Source organism: Cygnus olor, chromosome 32 (genome assembly GCF_009769625.2).
Source record: "Cygnus olor isolate bCygOlo1 chromosome 32, bCygOlo1.pri.v2, whole genome shotgun sequence".
Lineage (NCBI taxonomy): Eukaryota > Metazoa > Chordata > Aves > Anseriformes > Anatidae > Cygnus > Cygnus olor.
Genome location: NC_054089.1, coordinates 685,861 through 700,037, shown reverse-complemented (window position 1 = coordinate 700,037; position 14,177 = coordinate 685,861). Strand labels below are relative to the sequence as shown.

Here is a 14,177-nt window from a genome sequence, read left to right as displayed (position 1 = left end):
GCAAAGGGAGCCATGGGCAAGGCTCCTCTGCCCTTGCCCTGTGGCAGCACTATCGGGTCTGGGTGCGGGTCACCGTGGCATATGTCGTGGTGTTGCTCATCTGCTGCACGGGAGAAGGCTTTAGGGGGAAAAGAAAGCCCTGTTACTTCAGCTGCTGACTGTGAGCCCTGCACAACGAGCGGGCACCAGGCTGCAGGAGTGCAGAAAGGAGCTGTGCACAGCTGTGCCATGACTCACCCTGTCCCGTCGAACATGGGCAATGGTGGAGTCTGTGGGGGAAAAAGTACAAACCATGAGCCTTTGCTGCCTGTTGGTGGAGGGCTCAGACCCACCCTGGCTTTGGGCATCAGCTGCCTGGGGTCAGCACTCAATGCCTGGCCCCATTTCCCCTCCCTTCCCCCTGATCTTGGATGTGCATTAAGCAGCATTGGAACAGAGATGTTGAGGTTTTGGTGCATTTCCACCTTTCTGTGGCATCTTACATAAGTGTTACGAGGAGCGGCTGAGGGAGCTGGAATTGTTCAGCCTGGAGAAGAGGAGGCTCAGGGGCGACCTTATCGCTCTCTACAGGTACCTTAAAGGAGGCTGTAGCTAGGTAGGGGTTGGTCTATTCTCCCACATGCCCAAGGATAGGACGAGGGGGAATGGGCTAAAGCTGCGCCAGGGGAGGTTTAGGTTGGATATTAGGAAGAACTTTTTTACTGAAAGGGTTGTTAGGCATTGGAATGGGCTGCCCAGGAAAGTGGTTGAGTCACCATCCCTGGAGGTCTTTAAAAGACATTTAGATGTAGAGCTTAGTGATATGGTTTAGTGGAGGACTTGTTAGTGTTAGGTCAGAGGTTGGACTAGGTGATCTTGGAGGTCTCTTTCCACCTAGACAATTCTGTGATTCTGTGATCTCCTCTCTTTGCACAGTCAGCGCACCTTGCGAGCTGCTCTGTGCAGGTGTGGGAAAGCAAGGTCGTGCTGCAACTCGAGCGAGGTGCATGTAGGGTGGGGATATATCTATAGCCTGTCGCCCAGCCACAATATCCTCCCGTGGCTGCTGCCTGTGGTTTCAGAGCGAGCTATAAGATATTTTGCCCAGCAGTGCAAGTACACAGCCACAGCCTTCACTGCTACACTGTGCTTTGTGCAGCTCTTGAAGCAGAAATGCCTCTGAAGAGAACTGAAGAAAGGAGAAAAGCAGAGGCTGGAGTGGAGGAATTACAGCCTGGGACCGGAACGGGTGGGAAAGGACCACCCCCAAGCAAATGGGCTTTGTCCCTGGGAGCACTGGGATGCTGCCATGTCCCTTGTGCAGCCGCACGCACTCTGCATGCAAGGAAGAAGTGGGACGTGAGGTGCTGGAGAGAAACCTGGCCTTGAAGAACGGGCAGGGATTTTGCATGTCCCAGTGGGAAATGAAGTGGTGGGATTGCATGTAGAGGTGCACGGGATGCCTATGGGCAGAGGCAGCTTGTGGCTTCCCCCGAGGGAGGAGGTAGTACTCACACTGGACTTCTCCGGAGTCGGTGTTTTCCATCTGTGGGCTGTCAATGTGCTGCTGCCTGCAGAGGAATAGGAATGGTTCTGGGGTGTGCAAGTCCAGGAGTTGGACTTGATGATCCTTCTGGGTCCCTTCCAACTCAGGATATTCTATGATTCTATGATATGCGGAGGAGGGTACATGAGGCTTTTGCACTTTGGTGTTGCTTTCCTACATCTGACATTGAAGTGGAGTGCAACCCAGAGTAAGCCCCGTCCTTCGTGCCTTCAGCACAGGGAATGCCCCTGGCCAAGGAGCACCCCAGGGCCCCGCCATGCCCACGACTCCCTCCTGCAAACCCCCCAGCCAGGAGCCCTTGGTGCTCACCTTGGGCATCTCCCTCTGCAGGCACCTGCAAGAAGAACAGTGGCTGAGGTGCGCAGGCCAAGTTGCTGCCCAGCCCTGGCTCCCATCTCGGGGCTGGGGGATGAAGGCTGAAGCTCCCCAGCTCCCTCAGCAGCCTCCCCAGCTGGGCTGCCCACAGCCATCGCCCCCACGCACCGTCTGCCCCAGCTGCGCACCCCCAGGTCCCCCCCACTGCCTTTCCCACTGCACCAGCCCCACAGCAGGACCCCCATGGCCTCAGCCTTTCTCCCCGCCTTCCCCCACTCCCTCACCTTTCCTGATGGCAAACCAGCTGCCTGCAGCCAGGAGGACGAGGATGACAGCTGCCACTGCCAGCGCCGTGCCTGTGGGGAGGGCGTGCGGGAGCCGGGCATGGGGAGCTGTGGGAGAGAGGGTGTGAGGGCAGCGGGGTGTGATGGGGAGAGGCAGGGATCAGGACGTGCCCCTGCAGCCGGCACACCCGCATTCTCGTCCTCACCTGGGGAGCTGTGGATGTCCTGGGTTGTCTCACCAGCACTTGAACCTTGGAGCAAAGTGGGTTTTTGTTAGTGGGGCCAAGACGTGGCGCACCACCACACCCGAGCTCATTTTCTTACTGTTTGTTCTTGCTGAGCAGGCACCTTTCTGCCCCTGTGTCTCAAACCAGCACCACTGTGGTGTCCCTTCTGGAGCCATCCCACACTATCGCTGACGGACAGGCTATAGCCTATCTGATGACAATCACCCCACTTTCCCTGCATTAGGCTCATCAACGTACAGGGCAGACCTTGGAGCATCCCTGGCTCAACCCAGGGTCCATCAACATCGCCAGCTCTTGCTCTGTGTGCATGGGCCCTGCACAGCCCCATGTCTCAGCCGAGGCGCTGCTGCAGGGACAGGGGCAGCCCTTGAGAGCAGCTCTCTCTCTATAGGGGCTCCCTTGGAGGGGAGGGAACCCTCCTGAGGGGGCACCACCCCAGAGCCATGCCCTGCCTGCTGCAGCACACAGCTCCAGCCTCAGCAGTGTTTCTAACCCTTCTGCCCTCACCACCTTGGGGCCGTGTCTCACCTGGCACAGACAGGGTCCAGGGAGCACTGAGAGCAGAGTTCCTCACCCAGTTGCTCTTGTTCTTTTGCTGGTACCCACATGTGTACGTCCCAGCACTTCTCGAGGTGATGTTCAGGACTAGAGCATAGATGAGCCTTCCCTGCTGGGCTTTCAAGCTGAACTCCTCCAATCCATTCTTGCAGAAGACAACTCGCGTAGCAGGAAACTGAACATTAATGACACAATGAACCAAAACTGTTTCCCCCTCCTGGGCACTGGAAGCATTGAGGAACAGGACTGGAGCCTGGTCGTTACCTGGAGAGAAGGCACAGGGATTCCCCAGGGAAGCGTTAGTGATTGTAGGGTGGCAAAGCCAACTGCATGCCAAGGCTGGAAGTGACTGCTCTCCTGGGGTTTACAGGGGGAATTGTGAGGGAATAATCCCCTTCTCTCTTCCCATCTCCTTCCCCAGGACATATTCATTTTTGGGACCCACCTCCATGCTCCCGCAATCCTGTGGAGCTGCAGATGTCCTGGGTGTTCACGCCAGCACCTGCAGCATGGGGCAGAGAGGGCTTTGCTTGGAGGGGCAGTGACCTCCTGCCTTCCCCAAAACAGCGATGCCCCACAGTGTTGCACGCCTGCCCCACACACGCTGTCCCCATCCTCCCCTGTGCCCACCACAGGCCTGTCCTGCACCCAGCAGCAGCCCTCCAGCCCTCAGACCCACGCCCAGCAATGTCCCAACTCACAGAGCGCCAGCAGCAGGACGGCAGGGCCAGAAGGAGACAGCCTTGCCCATGGCGCCTGCCCCAGCATCTTTTGAGGCGCTGCTTTTGGGGAGCACCGTCTGCTTCAGGTGTCTGCTTTGCTCTGAGCTGGGGACGGTGGGACAGAGGCTTGCAGTGCAGCTGGGACCTGTGCTGTGGGCTTTCTGTGGCCGCCTGAGCCTGGCCCACAGGCAGAGACTCTTATGAGTGGGGCCCTGCCTCAGCCCCTGCTACATCCGCTGCTTTTGTTGAGCCCCCACTGTTATTTCTGTCCTCTCACACACCGCAACCCTCTGTTTTTACGTGTATCTCAAGGGCAGTATTCTTCCTACAGAGGCCTCCTGCCCCTTTTTCTCTTGCCAGTTTTGTCTCATAGTTTTGCATCTCTCCATCAGGCTAGCAAACATCTGCAGCGTCTCCCAAATCCTTTTCCATCCCTTCCACACCCATGTGGGCCCAGCACTGCTGCATCCCCTGCCGATGCTCAGCCCCTGTACTCTTGTTGCTTGTGCAAGGTTGTGCAGCCTGAGCCCCTCTGCCTGCCAGCGGCTCCATGGGGAGACCTGGTGCTGCAGCCTTATGCCATGTACAGAACTGAAGTCACTTAAACTCCATGTCTTGGGGGTGTCTGGCAAGGAGGCACTGGGTTCTTTCCCTGAATCTTCACCTTTTCTGCCATTTCTAAGTGTACCTGCAAACCCACTTCATGCTGTACAAAATAATCAGGGGGCCATTCAGCATGGTATGCCATGCTCAGGGACTGGATGGTCATGAGGCAGGTAGTGGTGAGCAATAACATTTTGCCTCTCTCCTTTTTGGCCTATGTTGTTTTTTTGTTGTTGTTCTTTTTTTTCCCTCTTTCCTTACCTGATGGTTTTATTTTGCTGGGCTGCTGAGCTCCGCCACAACCACTCTCCAGATTCCTTCATTGGAAAAAGAAGATAAGGAAGTGTGTTGGAAAGAACAAAACAGGCTCACGGGTCGAGAGAAGGATAATTTAATTAAAGGGAAAATTAAGAGGGGAAAAACAAGCAAAGGCCATGCAGAAGAACGGAGAGAGAAAAAGAAATCATCCTCTACTTCCCATCAACGAGCAATGTTGGACCATGTGTGGGGAAGCAAGGCCTCGATATGCGTAGCAGTTGTTTGGGAGGACAGACTTATTCATAATGACAGACCCCCCCTCTCCTTCCCCTTTCCCACCTACTATTGCTGAGTGTGACATCCTGTGCTATGGAAAACCCCTTTGGTTGGTTTAGGGCAGCTGCCCTGGTGATGTCCCCTTCCCACCTCCTGCCCACCCCCAGACCTACTGGCTCTGGTGGTGAGGTTGGAAATAGTCTTGATGCTGTGTCATGGCTGTTCAGCAATAGACAAATCCTTGGTGTGGTACCAGTGCTGTTCTAGCTACAGGTGCAGCGCACAGCACTGCATGGGCCGCTGCAGGGAAAGTTATCTCCATCCCAGCCAGACCCAGCACCCCTTAATATACCCTAGTTATATCTACCCATGAATTTCCTAACTTTTGTCCTCTTGATTCTCTTGCCCTGATCCCACTGGGGTTTGACTGGGCAAGCAGCTTTGTTCTGCTTGCCTGCCCACTGGATTTAAACCTCAATTGCTCTTTCTGGCACACTACTTGGGGCTGCAAGTGTGGAGATAACGACAGATTTGGGCAGGAAATTTACAGAAGACTCCTCTTTGTTCTATTTGTTTAACAAGTACTTTTTGGGATGTTGATGTATTTGCACTAGATGATCTTTCAGGGTCCCATCCAATCCCTAACATTCTGTGATTCTGGGATTCTGTGCTACCAGAGCACTGCCAGAGAAGCCCTCCTCCCCTCCCCTCAGTAGTCTCTTTTCAGACAGCTTTCCCCACTTATTGCCAATTGGGCTCATTTCAGACTCCAGTGCAGACAACAGTTGACATCCCCCTGTCCCTCCAGAAATACAGAGGGGTTCTGCCACCGATAACCTGATGGCAGTAGGGTCCTTTGTGTGCAAGTGTCTACCAGAGCCTCGCACTCCCATGGGTCTCATGTGTAAGGCCTTTGCATCCACACTGTCCAGTCAATGCTGTTGACCATTTTCTCCACATGGCTGGTGGCAAGGCCCTTCCAGTCCTGCTCAGAGTGGCCATTACTTCATCCTAGCAAATGCAAACAGGAGAGCGGCCTAGCAATGTCTCCCTCCAGCTCCCTCAGCATCCTTGAGTACATTCCGTTATGGGAGCATTGCCATGGGGGTCGACAAGCCGCATGGTTGGTGATAACATCAGGTGATAACGTGATAACGATGAGGCCATGAGGAAGGTGAAGAAGTTAGAAGAAACAAAGAAGGGTGATTCAGGAGACCCAGTGCTGTCTCAAACTACTTGTTCTCCAACCATTAAGACATGGAAGTTGCTAAGTGTTTGCCATTGCCAAGCAAAGATGTTAACCAATGAATAGTTAGTGGAAAAGTACTGCTGTAGAGCTAAAGGTATAAGAAGGGAGCCTGTCCTCAGTAGAGAAGTTGAAGTTATGTCCTCAATAAAGAGATGATGTTATGATCCTTAAAGAACCCTGGCCTCTGTGTGATCATTACGCCACATCCCATCAGGACCCATGAATTTATGGATGTCCAGCTTGTTTAAACAGTCCTTAACCCAGCCCTCATCAACCAAGGAAAACTCCTCCTTTTTCCCAACTTCCTCTGAGGCCTCAGGGGTATGGGACTCCTTCGGACAGCCTCCAGTATCATAGACAGAGACAAAGAAGGCATTCAGTAACTCCGCCTTTTCTTTATCTTCTGTCACCAGGGCACCCACCTCATTCATTAGTGTACCTCCATTGCCTCTAGTGTTACTTTTATCTGCAATGTATTTGTAGAAGCCCTTTCTGTTGTCCCTGACCCCTCTTGCAAAGTTTAATTCTAAGGAGGCCTTAGTTTTCCTAGTTGCCTCCCTACATCCTCTGACAACAGTCTTATATTCCTCCCAAGTAGCCAGACCCCCCTTCCTTGATCTGTAGACTCTCCTCTTCCACTTGAGTTTGCCCAGCAGTTCCCTCCTTAACCATGCAGGTCTTATGGCTCTCGTTCCTGACTTCCTATTTGTTGGGATGCTTGGATTTTGAGCTGGGAAGAAGCACTCCTTGAACACTAACCAACTGTCTTGGGACCCTTTTCCTTCAGGTACCTTGTCCCATGGGATTTCCCGTAGCAATTGCGTGAAAAGGCCAAAGTTGTCCCTACTGAAGTCCAGGGTTGCGATTCTGCTCGGTATTCTGTTCCTGCCCCATGAGATCCTGAACTGCACCACCTCATGGTCGCTGCAACCAAGGCTGCCCTCAACTTTCAGCCTTGAGAAGAGAAGACTGAGAGGAGATCTTATCAATGTATAAAAATACCTTAATTGTGGGAGAGAGTGGGATTTGGCCAACCTCTTTGCATTTGTTTGTGGGGATAGGACAACGGGCAATGGTCAAAAAATGGAGCACAGAAAGTTCCACACCAACATGCGGAAGAACTTCACAGTGAGGGTGACAGAGCACTGGAACAGGCTGCCCAGGGAGGTTGTGGAGTCTCCTTCTCTGGACATATTCAAGTCCCGTCAGGACACGTACCTGGGCAACCTGCTCTAGGGAAACTGCTTTGGCAGGGGGGTTGGACTCGATGATCTCTTGAGGTCCCTTTCAACCCCTACAATTCTGTGATTCTGTGATTCACCTCTTCAACCAGCCCCTCCTTGTTAGTGAGGACAAGATCCAGCAGCACTCCTCTCCTAGTTGGCCCGTCCACCTTTTGCATCAGGAAGTTATCATCAGTGCACTGGAGGAACCTCCTGGACTGCAGATGGCTGGCTGAGTAGGCCTTCCAGCAAATGTCAGGGTAGTTGAAATCCCCCACAACAACCGGTGCGTGTGATCATGAGGCTGCTCTCAGCTGCTTGTAGAAGGCCTCGTCAGCTTCCTCATTCTGGTCTGGTGGCCTGCAACAGACACTGTACTCAATACATAGGAGATGCTCTCTCATGTGAAGAGCAACTGCGCCACCTCACCTTGCTGGCCTGTCTTCCTGAGCAGGACATAGCCATCCATGACCACATTCCAGCCATGTGAGCTGTCCCACCATGTCTCTGTAACTGCCACCAGATCACAGTCTCCTGACCAAACACGGATTTCTAACTCCTCCTGTTTATTCCCCATGTTACATACACTGGTGTCCAGACACTTCAGGGAGCGAGCTGAGCGTGCCGATTTCACCCCATGGGGGTGGGAGGCCTCCTGGTCTTCATCGCTGCGAGGCCACTGCCCCACTTGTGCAAGCCCAGCTGCAACCCCATCTGCCTTCAGATCTAGTTTAAAGCTCTCCAAATGAGCCCTGCCAATTGCTGTCTCAGCATCCTTTTGCCCCTGTGAGATAAACCTTTCCCAAGTATTACTGTCAGGCCTGGTGTCTTATAAACCCAGCCATTACCAAACAACCCAAAGCCAAGGCTGTAGCACCGGTCACGAAGCCAAGCATTTATGGACCGGATCCTTCTATTCCATCCCATGTCATCACCCCAGAATGGAAGGAGGGAAGACAAAGGGACTTGTTCTCCAGACTCTTTCACCAACCATCCCAAGGCCTTGAAGTCTTTCTTCATTCCCTTCAGACTGCAGGATGCAGCTTCCTCCCCACCTGTCTGGAAGATCAGCAGCGGGCAGTAGTCTGTGGAGCGCACCAGGCTGAGGAGTGTTCTGGTGATATCCATTATCCAGGGTCCAGGTAGACCGCAGACTTCCCTTTGATAAAGGTCAGCTCTGCATATCGGGCCCTCTGTTCCTCTCAGAAGGGAGTCTCCTACTCCAATTACCTTTCTTTCTTTCTCTTCCTTCCTTCCTTCCTTCCTTCCTTCCTTCCTTCCTTCCTTCCTTCCTTCCTTCCTTCCTTCCTTCCTTCCTCCCTTCCTCCCTTCCTTCCTTCCTTCCTTCCTTCCTTCCTTCCTTCCATCCCCCAGGCACCCTTCTCTCTGGGACACCAGGGAGTTACACTACACCAGGTAGCATCCTGCTCACACCCCTTGGTGCTCCTTAGTCTCTCCAACTCCTCCTTGAGCTCAGCCACCACGGTGAGCAGACCTTCCACCTTTTTCTAGGCAGCGGGCTTGGGCGCAGTCGCCAGTGCCCTGGCGCAGCCCACATCCCATCAGCCTCTCCCGTGAGAGCTGCTGGGTGCTGCCTGCTCGCACTGCTCTCCTGGGCCACCCCTGGACAAGCAAGGGCTCGAAGTCCCCCTGTAACTGGTGATCGGGCACTGCAGCTGCACCAGCTCTGAAGGGGCTGACCACGACTACATGGAGCAGTAGGACTTTGCAAGGACGATGCTGCCCTTGAGATACAGGTAAAAACAGCGCATGCTGTGGTGTTTGAGAGGACAGAAATAACAGTGGGGGCTCAACAAAAGCAGCGGATGTAGCAGGGGCTGAGGCAGGGCCCTGCTGATGTGAGAGCTGCTTGGTGTGGGCCAGGCTCAGGCGGCCACAGAAAGCCCACAGCACAGGTCCCAGCTGCACTGCAAGCCTCTGTCCCACCGTCCCCAGCTCAGAGCAAAGCAGACACCTGAAGCACACGGTGCTCCCCAAATGCAGTGCCCCAAAAGATGCTGGGGCAGGCGCCATGGGCAAGGCTGTCTCCTTCTGGCCCTGCTGTCCTGCTGCTGGTGCTCTGTGAGTTGGGGCATTGCTGGGCGTGTGGGCTGAGGGCTGGAGGTCTGCTGCTGGGTGCAGGACAGGCCTGTGGTGGGCACAGGGGAGGATGGGGATAGAGCATGTGGGGCAGGTATGCAGCAGTGTGGGGCAGAGTTGCTTTGGGGAAGGCAGGAGGTCACTGCCCCTCTAAGCAAAGCCCTCTCTGCCCCATGCTGCAGGTGCTGGCGTGACCACCCAGGACATCTGCAGCTCCACAGGATTGCAGGAGCATGGAGGTGGGATCTGAAAATGAACGTGTCCTGGAGAAGATGGGAAGAGAGAAGGGGATTATTCCCTCACAATTCCCCCTGTAAACCCCAGGAGAGCAGACTCTTCTAGCGTTGGCATGCAGTTGGTTTTGCCACCCTGCAATCACTAACGCTTGCCTGGGGAATTCCTGTGCCTTCTCTCCAGGTAATGACCAGGCTCCAGTCCTGTTCCTCAATGCTTCCAGTGCCCTGGAGGGGGAAACAGTTTTGGTTCAGTGTGCAACTGATGCTCAGTTTCCTGCTACGCGAGTTGTCTTCTGCAAGAATGGATTGGAGGAGTTCAGCTTGAAAGCCCAGCATGGTAGGGTCATCTACCCTCTGCTCCTGAACATCACCTCGAGAAGTGCTGGGACGTACACGTGTGGGTAGCAGCAGAGGAACGAGAGCAACTGGGTGAGGAACTCTGCTCTCAGTGCTCCCTGGACCCTGTCTGTGCTAGGTGAGACAGGGTGGTGGGGACAGATGGGACGGGGACACCACTGAGGCTGGAGCTGTGTGCTGCAGCAGGCAGGGCATGGCTCTGGGGTGGTTCCCCCATGGGAGTGTTCCCTCTCCTCAGAGGCAGCCCCTAGAGATAAAGCTGCTCTCAAGGGTCCCCCTGTTCCTGGAGCACCACCTCTGCTGAGACATGGGGCTGTGCAGGGCCCACGCACAGGGAGCAAGGGCTAGGGATGTGGATGGATGTTGGGCTGAGCCAGGGATGCTCCAAGGTCTGCCCTGTACATTGATGAGCCTATGGCATGGAAAGTGCGGCGATTGTCATGAGCTGGGCAGTTACCTATGTGTGAAAAGAGGCTATATTTATGGCTCTAAAATGGGGTCTGGAGCCATAATTTGAGGACAGGGAGGTGTTGGAGTGTTTAAGGATCGAGGGCCCTCTAGGTGGAACAGCAATCCAACAAAAAGTGTCTTGGAATGGCCCCAGGGAGTAGACCACAGAGGTACTGGTTTGAAACATGGGGGTGGGAAGGTGCCTAGCCTAGCAAATACCAACAGAGGGGACACGGGCATGGGGGGTTCGCTAGGTCTCAACCCCTCTAAGCAAAACCCTCTGTACCCCAAGGTGCAGGTGGTGCCATTACCACCCAAGACATCCACAGCTCCCCAGGTGAGGACAAGCATGTGGGTGTGCCAGCTGCAGGGGCACGTCCTGCTCCCTGCCTCTCCCCATCACACCCCGCTGCCCTCACACCCTCTCTCCCACAGCTCCCCATGCCCGGCTCTCACACGCCCTCCCCACACGCACAGCACTGGCAGTGGCGGCCATCAGCCTCGTCCTCCTGGCTGCAGGCAGCTGGTTTGCCATCAGGAAAGGTGAGGGAGTGGGGGAAGGTGGGGGGAAAGGCTGAGGCCATGGGGGTCCTGCTGTGGGGCTGGTGCAGTGGGAAAGGTGTTGGGGGGGGCCTGGGGGTGCGCTGCTGGGGCAGACGGTGCGTGGGGGTGATGGCTGTGGGCAGCCCAGCTGGGGAGGCTGCTGAGGGAGCTGGGGAGCTTCAGCCTTCATCCCCCAGCCCCGAGATGGGAGCCAGGGCTGGGCAGCAACTTGGCCTGCGCACCTCAGCCACTGTTCTTCTTGCAGGTGCCTGCAGAGGGAGATGCCCAAGGTGAGCACCAAGGGCTCCTGGCTGGGGGGTTTGCAGGAGGGAGTCGGGGGCACTCCAGAGCCCTGGGGTGCTCTTCTTCTCAGCACACACACACCCCAGAACTAGGGGGGGTTGTGGAAGTGTTGCTGAGGACCTTCAGCACCTTTTCTCTCTGCTCTCCCTATGCCTCTCCATGGTGCTGGCAGTGCTGAGGACCCTTCTGCTGACCCCAGCGATTACTGTAAGTGCCAGTCCCTTCTTCACCCTTCTTCTGTACGCACTGTGTGAAGTGGTGATGCCTTTGCCATGGCAAGCCGTGGCTGTGGGGGCAACTATGGTGCGGGGTAGGGAAGCCCTACCTGCTGCGTGTGGCTGGACACTAACTCAGGTTCTCCCTCCAATGCAGCAGTGAATGATGTGGCTCTGTTTTCTTGCACTGCTGGGGAAAATATAGCTCGCTCTGAAACCACAGGCAGCAGCCAAGGGAGGATGTTGTGGTTGGGCGACCGGCTATAGATATATCCCCACCTGACGTGCACCTCGCTCGAGTTGCAGCACGACCTTGTTTTCCCACGCCTGCACAGAGCAGCTCACAAGGTGTGCTGGCTGTGCAAAGAGAGGAGATGCCACAGAATGGTGGAAATACACCAAAAAGCATCTCTGTTCCAATGCTGCTTGGTGCACATCCCAGATCACGGTGATGGGAGGGGAAATGTGGTCGGGCATTGAGTGCTGACCCCAGGCAGCTGATGCCAAAAGACAGGGTGGGTCTCAGTCCCCCTCTAACAGGCAGCAAGGGCTCATGGTGTGTTTTTTCCCCTACAGACTCCACCATTGCCCACGTTCGATGGGACAGGGTGAGTCGTGGCACAGCTGTGCACAGCTCTGTTCTGCACTCCTGCAGCCTGGTGTCTGCTCGTTGTGCAGGGCTCACAGTCAGCAGCTGAAGTAACAGGGCTTTCTTTTCCCCCTAAAGCCTCCTCCCGTGCAACAGATGAGCGACACCAAGACGTATGCCACGGTGACCCGCACCCAGACCCGATAGTGCTGCCACAGGGCAAGGGCACAGGAGTCTTGCCCATGGCTGCCTTTGCTCTCTTGCAGAGGGCTTGTGCAGCCCTAAGGTGGGGCTGGGGCTGGTGCACTTTAGGCTTCTTTGGGGTTTGCTGTCACAGGGAAGGGCTGTGTGTGTCTACCCAAGAGGAGGTAGGACTCACACCTCTATTTACAATACCTTAAGACCTCTAAAATAAATCAGGTATACCAAATCATACTTGAGTGTATCGATGTTTCTTTACCAAGTGAAAACATCTCCCTGTGCTCTGTGGAAGATGTGTATACCTAAACTGCACTTCGGGCTTCTTCGGGGTTTGCTGTCACAGGGAATGGCTGTGTGTGTCTAGCCAAGAGGAGGTAGGACTCATTTCTCTCTTTGGAATACATTAAGACCTCTAATGTATATCAGGTACATGAAATGATAGTGTGAGTGTATCGATGTTTCTTTACCGAGTGAAAACATCTCCCTGTGCTCAGTGGAAGACGTGTATACTTCAACTACACGATAAAGACACAGGGGTACTCTTCTATCCACCCACAGAGATGCACATTTGGACCTACAGGGACAGATAGCACTGCAGGGATGTGCTCGCATGTGTGTGCCAATCGGTGTGTGCATTGCAGATGTGGTTTTGCTCAGATGACAAATAAACATCTCTGACTTTGTGTTCTTGATGGTACCTCCATCTCATGCAGCCATATCAGGAATGGGACGGAGCAGACAGACAGACACTGAGACACAAAGGGGTGGTGGTGTCGATCTGAAGGGATGTGAAGCACCTTGCAGACAGACCTTGCTGAGAAGAACTACACCAGCTCCTTCCTGTTTGGGGTGCCTTTATTGACTGCTGGCAGCTTGGCCGGGCTTTTCCCAGTGTTCTCTGCCTCTCTCAAAGAACCAGCTGCATCGCCTCTCAGTTGCTCAGCTTTTGGCATCCAGTGGGTGTTGAGAGCAGTTGGATTGAGAAAGCTGCAAAACACAAGCCAGAACAAGGAGTAGCCTTGCTCTTCTGGTGCCCAACCATGGGGAAATGCTGTTAGAATGGAAGGAGGGGGATTCAGTCAGCACACAGCCACGGGAACCTCCCAGGTTCCTGCCATCGGATGCACTTTTGGCTTGCATTTGCTCTCCAACAGCCTGCCCTCTTGCAGCCATCATGTGCACGCTCAGCCTGCAAGGCTGCGCTTGGGCTGAACTCACCTTCACTCTGCCCATCTCATCCACATTGGTATCTGGAGGGAGAACCTGAGTTAGTGTCCAGCCACATGCAGCAGGTAGGGCTTCCCTACCCCGCACCATAGTTGCCCCCACAGCCACGGCTTGCCATGGCAAAGGCATCACCACTTCACACAGTGCGTACAGGAGAAGGGTGAAGAAGGGACTGGCACTTACAGTAATCGCTGGGGTCAGCAGAAGGGTCCTCAGCCCTGCCAGCACCATGGAGAGGCATAGGGAGAGCAGAGAGAAAAGGTGCTGAAGGTCCTCAGCAACACTTCCACAAACCCCCTGGTTCTGGGGTGTGTGTGCGCTGAGAAGAAGAGCACCCCAGGGCCCCGCCATGGCCCCTGACTCCCTCCTGCAAACCCCCCAGCCAGGAGCCCTTGGTGCTCACCTTAGGCATCTCCCTCTGCAGGCACCTGCAAGAAGAACAGTGGCTGAGGTGCGCAGGCCAAGTTGCTGCCCAGCCCTGGCTCCCATCTCGGGGCTGGGGGACGAAGGCTGAAGCTCCCCAGCTCCTTCAGCAGCCTCCCCAGCTGGGCTGCCCACAGCCAGCACCCCCACGCACCATCTGCCCCAGCTGCGCACCCCCAGGTCCCCCCGACCGCCTTTCCCACTGCACCAGCCCTGCAGCAGGACCCCCACGGCCTCAGCCTTTCCCCCCA

At 55.0% G+C, this 14,177-nt stretch overlaps 2 long non-coding RNA genes across 2 annotated transcripts; both read right to left on the bottom strand.

Moving 5' to 3' along the window:
- Window positions 1-1,323: 1,323 nt before the first annotated feature.
- Window positions 1,324-2,188, bottom strand: LOC121062568. The gene is made up of 3 exons (XR_005815611.1): window positions 2,146-2,188; window positions 1,856-1,880; window positions 1,324-1,550 (listed from the first exon to the last, which is right to left on the bottom strand). It is a non-coding gene; the product is annotated as an uncharacterized LOC121062568 (long non-coding RNA).
- A 10-nt stretch (window positions 2,189-2,198) lies between these two features.
- LOC121062572 lies at window positions 2,199-2,963 on the bottom strand. The gene is made up of 3 exons (XR_005815615.1): window positions 2,922-2,963; window positions 2,352-2,396; window positions 2,199-2,253 (listed from the first exon to the last, which is right to left on the bottom strand). It is a non-coding gene; the product is annotated as an uncharacterized LOC121062572 (long non-coding RNA).
- Between the last annotated feature and the right edge of the window lie 11,214 nt (window positions 2,964-14,177).